Source organism: Peromyscus eremicus, unplaced genomic scaffold, assembly GCF_949786415.1.
Source record: "Peromyscus eremicus unplaced genomic scaffold, PerEre_H2_v1 PerEre#2#unplaced_70, whole genome shotgun sequence".
In the NCBI taxonomy this organism is placed as follows: Eukaryota; Metazoa; Chordata; class Mammalia; order Rodentia; family Cricetidae; genus Peromyscus; species Peromyscus eremicus.
In genome coordinates this window covers 844,435-853,767 of record NW_026734311.1, presented here as the reverse complement: position 1 = coordinate 853,767, position 9,333 = coordinate 844,435, and positions in this window count along the sequence as shown.

Sequence of the window (9,333 nt, the reverse complement as noted above, 5' to 3'; positions counted from 1 at the left end):
TATAAATATATTTTTAATATTTGCACTTTATCAGATGAGAATTTTCATTTTATTTATCTGATTTTTGGTGTTCAGTGTGTTTTTTTGGTTATTAGACTGTTAACATTTGAGAATTTTTGTTTTATTTATATGTTTTCTTGTCATTAAAGTGTATATTTTGGATATTAGAACTTTACCTGCAGAGAATTTTTCTTTTATTTAATTTTTGTGTTTGATAAGTATATTTTTGATATTTGACTTTTATCACATGAGAATTTTGTCCTATTTATGATTTTCTGTGTTCAATATGTACATTTTGGATATTAGACTTTTTTCAGATGAGAATTTTTGTTTTGTTTATCTGAATTCTTGTGTTCAATGTATATTTTTATATTTGACCAATATCAGATGAGAATTTTTATTTTATTTAATTTCTTGTGTTCAACAAGTATATTTATTTTAGTTATTAGACTTTTATCAGATGAGAATTTTTGCTTTATTGGAATTTTTGTGTTTAATATGTATATTTTGGATAATAGACTTTTATCAGATAAAAATTTCTATTTTGCCGGGCGGTGGTGGCGCATGCCTTTAATCCCAGCACTCGGGAGGCAGAGGCAGGCAGATCTCTGTGAGTTCGAGGCCAGCCTGGTCTCCAAAGCGAGTTCCAGGAAAGGTGCAAAGCTCCACAGAGAAACCCTGTCTCAAAAAACCAAAAAAAAATTTCTATTTTATTTAATCCTCTATGTTCAATATATTTTATAGTTATTTAGACTTATATCAGAGAATTTTTTCACTTACCTAACTATGTTCTATATGTATATATTTTTTTATTTTATAATTTGATTTAATTTTACATATCAGCCATGGATTTCCCTGTCCTCCCCCCTCCTACCCCTGACTTCCTCCTAGCCCATCACTTATTCCCATCTCCTCCAGGGCAAAGACTCCCATGGGGATTCAGCTCAACCTGGTAGATTCTATCCAGGCAGGTCCAGTCCCCTCCTTCCAGCCTGAGAGAAGTGTCTCTGCATAAGTCCCAGGTTCCAAACAGCAAGCTCATGCACTAAGGGCAGGTTCTGGTCCCACTGCCTGGATGCCTCCCAAACAGATGAAACTAATCAACTGTCTCACTTATCCAGAGGGCCTGATCCAGTTGGGGGCTCCTCAGCTATTGGTTCATAGTTCATGTGTTTCCATTAGTTTGGCTATTTGTCCTTGTGCTTTTTCCAATCTTGGTGTCAATAATTCTTGCTCATACAATCCCTCCTCTTTCTCGCCAATTGGACTCCTGGAGATCCACCTGCGGCCTGGCTGTAGATCTTTTCATCCACTTCCCTCAGTCATTGGATGAGATTTCTAGCACAACAGTTAGGGTGTTTGGCCATTCTATACCAGAGTAGGTCAGTTCAGGCTTTCTCTTGACCATTGCCAGTAATCTATTGTGGAGGTATCTTTGTGGATTACTGGGGACCTCTCTAGTATTTTGCTTCTTCCTATTCTCATGTGGTCTTTATTTACCATGGTCTTTTATTCCTTGTTCTCCCTCTCTGTTCTTGATCCAGCTGGGATCTCCTGCTCCCCTAAGCTCTCTTTCCTTCAACCCTTGCCTTCAATAACCCCGCTCACGTCCAGGTTGTTCATATAGATCTCATCCATTTCTCTGTCATTGGGCAATCTCTGTGTCTTTCTTAGGGTCCTATTTTCTAGGTAGCCTCCCTGGAGTTGGGAGTAGCAGTCTAGTCTTCCTTTGTTTTACATCTAGTATCCTCCTATGAGTGAGTACATACCATGTTTGTGTTTCTGAGTCTGGGTTACTTCACTCAGGATGATTTTCTCTAGATCCATCCATTTGCCTGCAAACCTCATGACGTCATTGTTTTCTTCTGCTGAATAGTACTCCATTGTGTATATATACCACATTTTATTTATCCCTTCTTCTGTTGAAGGGCATCTAGGTTGTTTCCAGGTTCTGGCTATTACAAACAATGCTGATATGAACATAGCTGAGCAAGTGCCCTTGTGGTATGATTGAGCATTCCTTGGCTTTCTGTGGAAACAAAAGCAGAACCTCTTTTCCAAAGTAACATATCCTTATATCCAAATTTTAAAGTCAAGGTACCTTTGAAATTTACATTTTGGCATAACTGAACAGCTTTTACAATTAAATGTTTTTCTTCAGTTACAAATATCAAAGACAACATAATCCAGATTCTCTGTGTGATAGCCATCTTTACGTGGCTTATTACATTTATTGTTTCTTTTTAAGACTTTACTTTTAAAAACCATTTGTTTATATAACTGTATATATTCCTTTTTATCTCTTTTTGAAGCCTACGGCACTGTGGCTGTTGGCTCTGCCCACTTTAGCTTCCCAACATGGCGGTTCTGCCAGCTCTGGGAGCCATCAAGTCTCAGAAATAGTGGGTCTACGTTTTTATCAAAGTAGCGTGTAGCCCAGAAAGCTCTCTCTCTCTCTTTTTTGTTTTAAATACTAGTAAAGACTAAATCTACCACACAGCGTAATGTGCTGCTGGCACACGTCTCATTCCTGCCATACTGCAGGTCAAGTGCACATGCCAGGAACCTGCCAGTAGCTCAAACCCACGTTTTGCAGCTTCTCGCTGCCCATATGAGACATGAAGCAGGAACCTGGTTTTGGCTCTGTTTAGAATTGGTTATTAAATATTGTCCGGTTTAAGGTGGAAACTCAAGCTGTTGGGTGCCATTTGTAGCTGGAGAATTTTTCTCCAGCTCCCACCACCAAGACCCGCCAGTCTCGGAGCCCACTTATAAAATAAACACACAGACTCTTACATTATTTAAACTGCTTGGCCATTAGCTCAGGCTTATCATTGTCTAGCTCTCACTCTTATGTTCAGCCCATTTCTATTAATCTTTACTTTGCCACGTGGCTCGTGGCTTACCGGTACTTTACATCTTTCTTGTCTTGGCAGTGGCTCCAGCCGGTCTCTCTTTCCTTCCTCCTTCCTCCATTCTCCTCTCTCCTTGTCCCATCTATACTTCCTGCCTGGTCACTGGCCAATTAGTGCTTTATTTATATAGAGCGATATCCACAGCATAAAGGAGATATAATAAACTGATAGTAATTATTTTATAACTTGAGATAATTCTGACTTTAAGTGTCTTACATTCCAATAAGAAGAAATAGCCTGACAGAATAGTCTATATAAGTGAAAGAGAGCTGTTTTGGGAGGTTATTGCTCTTTTGATGGTCCTTCATCCAGCTCCTAAGTAAATCATACATCTAGGCTTATTCTTACTTATGAGTGCTCAGCCATTAGTTTGGCTTAATTTCCAGCCAGCTTTTCTTAAATTAACCCTTTTATCTTTTGCCTTTGGATTCTCTAAATTATGTAATTCTTACTCTTACTCTGTGGCTTGCTGTGTAGCTGGGTGGCTGGCTCCTGGAGCCCTCCTCTTCCTCCTCCTCCTCCTCCTCTGACTCCTTGATTTTAGAGCTTTTTACCCAGTTTTCTCCTATATATACTCTGAGCCTGCAAGTCCCACCTATCCTTTCTCCTTTCTTGCTATTGGCCAGTTCTTTATTAAATCATCAGTTGTTTTACACAGGCACAGTAACATAGCTTCACAGAGTTAAACAAATTCAACATGAACAAAAGCAGTACACCTTAAAATAATATTCTATTACATAGAGTTACTTGGTACCTACAACAAATGAACTTCAGTGCCAAAGTAATAGGCAGAAAATCACATGTGGAAACAAACAGGTATAACCATACTGATAGTCCACAATTTACCCTTTAAAGTTAAATTAGTGAATGAGAAAATGAAGGTCACTACATATTGATAAAGTGAGAAATTCAACAAGAGTCCATAAACACATGTTCTTGTGACATTGATGTTCCCAATTTTATAAAGCACTCACTACAAAATATGAGATAACAGATAGAATTCATCATTATTTGGGGTGATTTTAATACATGATTATATCAGTTATCAAAACAAAAGGAAAGCAATGAACAACTGATATACAAATAAATGGACTGATTTAACATTTACAGAACTTTCCATGGAACAGTAGCAGAATTCATTTTTTTTCAGCAGCCTGAGCAGTTACTTTTCAAGATGGTTTTATGCAAAGCAAATCTTCTCAAAAACAAGGTAATTGAAATAATTTTTATTTTTATAAGATCACAGTATAAAAAAATACAAAAAAGAACAAAAATGAACTATAGAAAATATATAAACACATGGAGGCTAGAAAACAAAACACTGAACAATCAGTGAGATGCTAAAGAAATTGGGAGTGGATTCCAAAGTTCTTAGACACAAATGGTGGTAGGAATAGAGCATAACATTCTTGAAATGTATGAAAATAACAGAGCATTGGAATCTACAAAAAATAAAGTGTTGCAAGAGGGAAGTCGAAGTCTATTTGATATAAAGGTATACATTTAAAAATTAGGGACTAGTAGATGGTTCAGCAAGTAAAGGTACATGCCAACAAGTCTGAATTCAAATCCTGGGAAACATGGTAGAATAAAGGCATTGAACACTAGTAAACTATTTCCATCCACCATCTACATGTGAGTTATAGTGTGTGCACAACTGAGTGAATGCTATGTGTGTGAGTTCATTCAGAAATAACTATGTGTTGAAAATGTAAAAATGAAATATCATTAGTCAGAAAGAAACAAGAAGGATTAGAACTCAAGTCAATGAGTTCTGAATCTCAACCCATACAGCACAAGGGAATACTCAGCCAATACTAATAAAATCAAACCTGACAAATCATACAAAAGAACCAGTAAAACACTCAGTTCTATAAAAGGATCACTGTATATAACACACTCCTCTAATAAATGACACCACTTCAAGTTAAAAGACCACACAAATGGAAGGATGAAAGAAACCCCACAATTAGCTGGGTCAGGGCCCAGAAACTTCAGAAACAAAAATCACTGATGCTGGGTCAGGGGGCAGAGCTCAAGACCTCTCAGCATGGCAGAGCTACATACTGACATGGAGAGTAAAACAGTCCCTCAGCTATGATATGGGCATCACTTTCAAAAGTGACAATACATTCAGTCTTCCCTAGTGTTATTGACACTGTGGTTCCAACATTTTGGAGAGTATCAGATAGGGAATTTGGTGAACAATGATGGGAGAGGACAAAAAAAAAAGAGAACAGAACACACAGAAAACACTGCTGCCCAAATCCCACTGAGGTCATTATAAGTGTGAACCAACAGCTTGTCAAAGTGAAGAGACCACCTTGGCATGCAGAGAATGGGAGGAAGAAGGCCACATGCCACCCAATGAGGTGACAAAGAGAATGACTCACTTGACCTTTGCAGGGGGCTCTCCTACTTGCAAGCTGCAATCCCCACTGTGATCATATATAAACCCTGGAAAGCAAATGTGCAAAAAGCAAATGGTGCTGGACTTTGAACTTACTCCCTCAAGGCTGTTCATAGCACCTCTCTCCTCATAATGACATGAAGATATGTGATGTGTGACTGATCCATCTGCATCATTGGACTTCAGCTTCAGGCAGAGAAGCAGGGATTGATTGCCAAATGATTCTCACAAAACACTCACTTCCCAGAACTACTGGTGCATGGACAAAAAAATAAACAATTGACTGTCATGGAAATGGTGATCGGGTTGAATGTGTGTGTGGGGGGGATGTGTATGAGTAAACTGATAAAGTAAACACAAGTGGGTTAAATGTTAAAGAGGCTAATGTTACATGAGGAAATGGTGCTGGACCTAACCTTGACCCAGCTGCTTGTTCTTACCTGCTCTTTCTGTGTCTGGGGGTCTCTGACATTTTCCTCTTGGCCAATGGTAGAGAAAAGGGAATTTTAGAAAGAATCATACTATTTCTGAAAACTCCAACAACAAAAGAAATCCAAGAACTTATAGTAAGAAAACAGATTCCCCATCTACCCTTCTCTGACCATGGAAATGGGAAAACATCAGCAAGAAGAGGACAAATCCCATCTGAGTGAGGGTAGGAGCCACTAGCGGTGTAGCAATCCTATGGCAATAGACCCCTGCACAAAACCATTCATGATATCCATCTTGTGTTGCAAACGGGACTTCTAAGTGTCATGACTCATTTGGTGATGGAATTACTCTTTCAAAGTGGAGGCATCTAAGATACTCTGCATAACAGATATTTACATTATGATTGATAACAGTAGTGATTACAGTTATGACATAGCAAGAAAAATGTTTTTATGATGAAATGTCAAAACATGAGGAATTATACTTCAATGTTCACGACATTAGGAAGGTTAAAAATAGTAGTTCTGGAGGCTATTAAGTATGACAATATGGGGTTGTGAGTAGCTAACAGTCTCTTTCACTATTGGCAATGCTGAGAATGAGAAGCGTAAGACAAAGCACTACTTGCTAAGGAAGCTTGCTAAGAGGCAGAAAGGCTGGAGCCAGAGCTTCAGACTCTGCAGTACAGCAACAAGGAAAGCCAGAGATGGCCATTGCACAATGTTGTGGGCCCCTGAAATGCCAGTACATAATAATGGAAGACTGACTCCTCGGCCAGACCATTTAATTTCTCTGAGACCTTGGTGTTCTCATTCTTTAAGCTCTGCGTGTGTGACATGAACTGCTCATGCCCCATCTTGAGCTTTTCATAGAAAGGATTTGCCTGGTAGTAGGTCCTGTACCTAGAGGTAATGAACTCCACGAACATAGTCGTCAAGTATCACAGGAATTCAGGGTGTGTTCTAGACTACTGGATGTCACGGGATGCCACATATTGTCTCCTAAGTGCTGGGAACTTCTGATATTTATTAAACTTGCTATTGTAGGGACAAGGGGCTGGCTAAAGAAACCCACCCTGACCCTGGAGCCCAGAACTAGGGAGGAAAGACTCAGATCAGGGCAGAAAGAAACACACTGTTTGTCTCAGTCAGATCAGAGCCAACACTGCCCCTGCCCAACTGACTTGTGAAATCAACCAATCACAGAGCAGAACAGTAGAACCGTGGGCTCCAAGTCAACCCGAGGTTGACTGCACCTCCAAAACATCCAGTATAAACTGCCCTGCCTGGTCAGTTTAAAAAGAAAGGCTTTTCTGTCCACCCTGGTAGAGGCAGCTACTCTCCTGGACTCCTCATTCCCAAATAAATATCTTTCTCAAAAGAATTTTGGGTGTGATGGTCTTCATTCACTGGCATAGAGAAGATCATTGTTGAGATGTCCCCCAGTGGACAGAGCAAGAGGGAGCTGAAAGGGCAGAGAAAGGAGGAGCTGAACAGAAGATCTTTGCTGAGACATCCCTCAGTGGACAGAGCCATAAAGAGCTAAAAAGTAACACTTTTCTCCAGAGCCAGAGTACATTGCTACATTTCTGCAGGAGTTTTTCCCTTTTTGCAGAATGAAGCAAAAGAAAGCCACAGCATAGGCAAGAGAAGCAGAGCTCTGCTAGGAAGCCCCCTTATGAGGGGACTGAGCAAAGCTCAGCCTTAGCAGCTCTCCAGGAAAAGAGTAGGATTTTTGTATCCTGCAGGGAGATCATCCCCCATCAGTTCCAGGCCTGAATTTCCCAAGAAGTAAGAAAATTGTTCCATCCAGGGTTGGGTTGCTTCTTTGCAGTTCCAGGTGTCAGAGCTGTGCACAACAGCTCCAGGTCTCTGGGACACCTTCAAGGCAGAGCTGTTGTGAGCAGCTTGAGGTGTCCAGGATACCTCACCCTCCAGGGCTAATTGTCCCTTGCAGTTTCAGCCATCAGAGCTGTGCTAAAGAACTTCAGGTGTCCAGGACACCTTCAGGGCAGAGCTGCTGTTCTGAGCAGCTCAAGGTGTGTGGGATACCTTGTCCACCAGGGCTGAACTGTCTCCTTGCAGTTCCAGCCATCAGAGCTGTCCTAAGCAGATCAAGGTGTTGCCTGTCTCCCCAGGTAATCAGGCCACCTTTCCCCAGTGTTGTTACAACAAATTTACTTATATTGTTGGTAACCAAACCCAGGACCAACCCACAGATTTAAAAACAACTTACTTACACCTATGCTGACCCTACATTGGTAGAGGCAGGCTGTTTAGATGATGGGAGGTGGAGTTGCATGAGCTCTCAGGAGGCTTGCCAAAATAGCTGTCTAAGAATTTCCCTGGTGTCTACTCCACAGGTGTGTACTCTCCAGAGAATGTGAGGATGTTTCTCCTGTCTTCAAAAACAAATTGTCTATGATGGGACCTGTCACAATGGAGACCAAAATAACATCATGAACAGTTTTGAGGATGGGATGCAATATTATGACAGATTTATAAACACCTGCATGGAAATATCTATGTGTCACTAAAGAAAGTACTCTGGTGGAACTATAATACTCAAATTGGTACTCCCAATTTTCACCAAGGTATCACCTGGGAACTGTGAGATAGGGAACTGCTCATGCCCAACCACAGATCCCTAACTGCAGGGACTAGAGGGAGATACATGCACAAACACATAGAAAAATACACAACATAAACACATGTATATGAGAGACAGAGAGACAGAGAAAGAGATACTTAGAGAGACAGAGAAAGAGAGACTGAGTGAGAGTGGGAGAACTCTATCAATTGAATGCTGAAAAAATGCATGCAGGTGTGTCCTCTCAGAGGGGAACAAAAGGAGCAGGGATCAGTCTTAGTCCCTGGATGGACACATTTAGAAGTGTGACCAGGCCTCTCCAACTGCTGCTTGGAGAATCAAATGTACAAGGCCTTTTAAAGTAAGTAACAAAAAAATTAACTCAAAGTCACAGCAGCTAACATCTCACACTAGACAGCACTTGATAGATTCTCTTCAAAGTCATGCTGGGAATTCATACTACTGCCTCAGTCCATGAGTACTATGAATCATGTCACAGGCTCTGTTTTTGTTTCTTTTTTAGAGGAAGCAGAATAGTCTGTCCTCATGTAAATCCTGTCCACATTTGAGGTTCTGCCTTTGGGAGGAGTTCAGAGACATGATTTTGGCATACCCTGAAGGTATACCCTGAAGAACTTGCAGTATCACTAGGTAAAGATAATGGACAGACCACCCTGTGTCCTAATCAAATGTTTGAGAAAGCTTGTTTACCAATGACACCGTGACACCGCAAATTATTTTGTCCTGTGCTTCAGATGCCCCCTCTGGGGAACTCAGCTGTCTCCTCTATTTGAAGGGAAGTGGTTATCCCAGCTATTTGGTTTTATCTGCCCTCATAGCACATGCTCCAAGTAACCAAGGAGATAGCCTCTTCAGGTCCATTCACAGCTGAAGACTCAGAATTCAAATTGGCTGCAAAGTCCACAAGCCTGTGGGTTTACAAATCAGGAAAAAATTGCCATAGTTCACAATCACCCCAGTCATTTA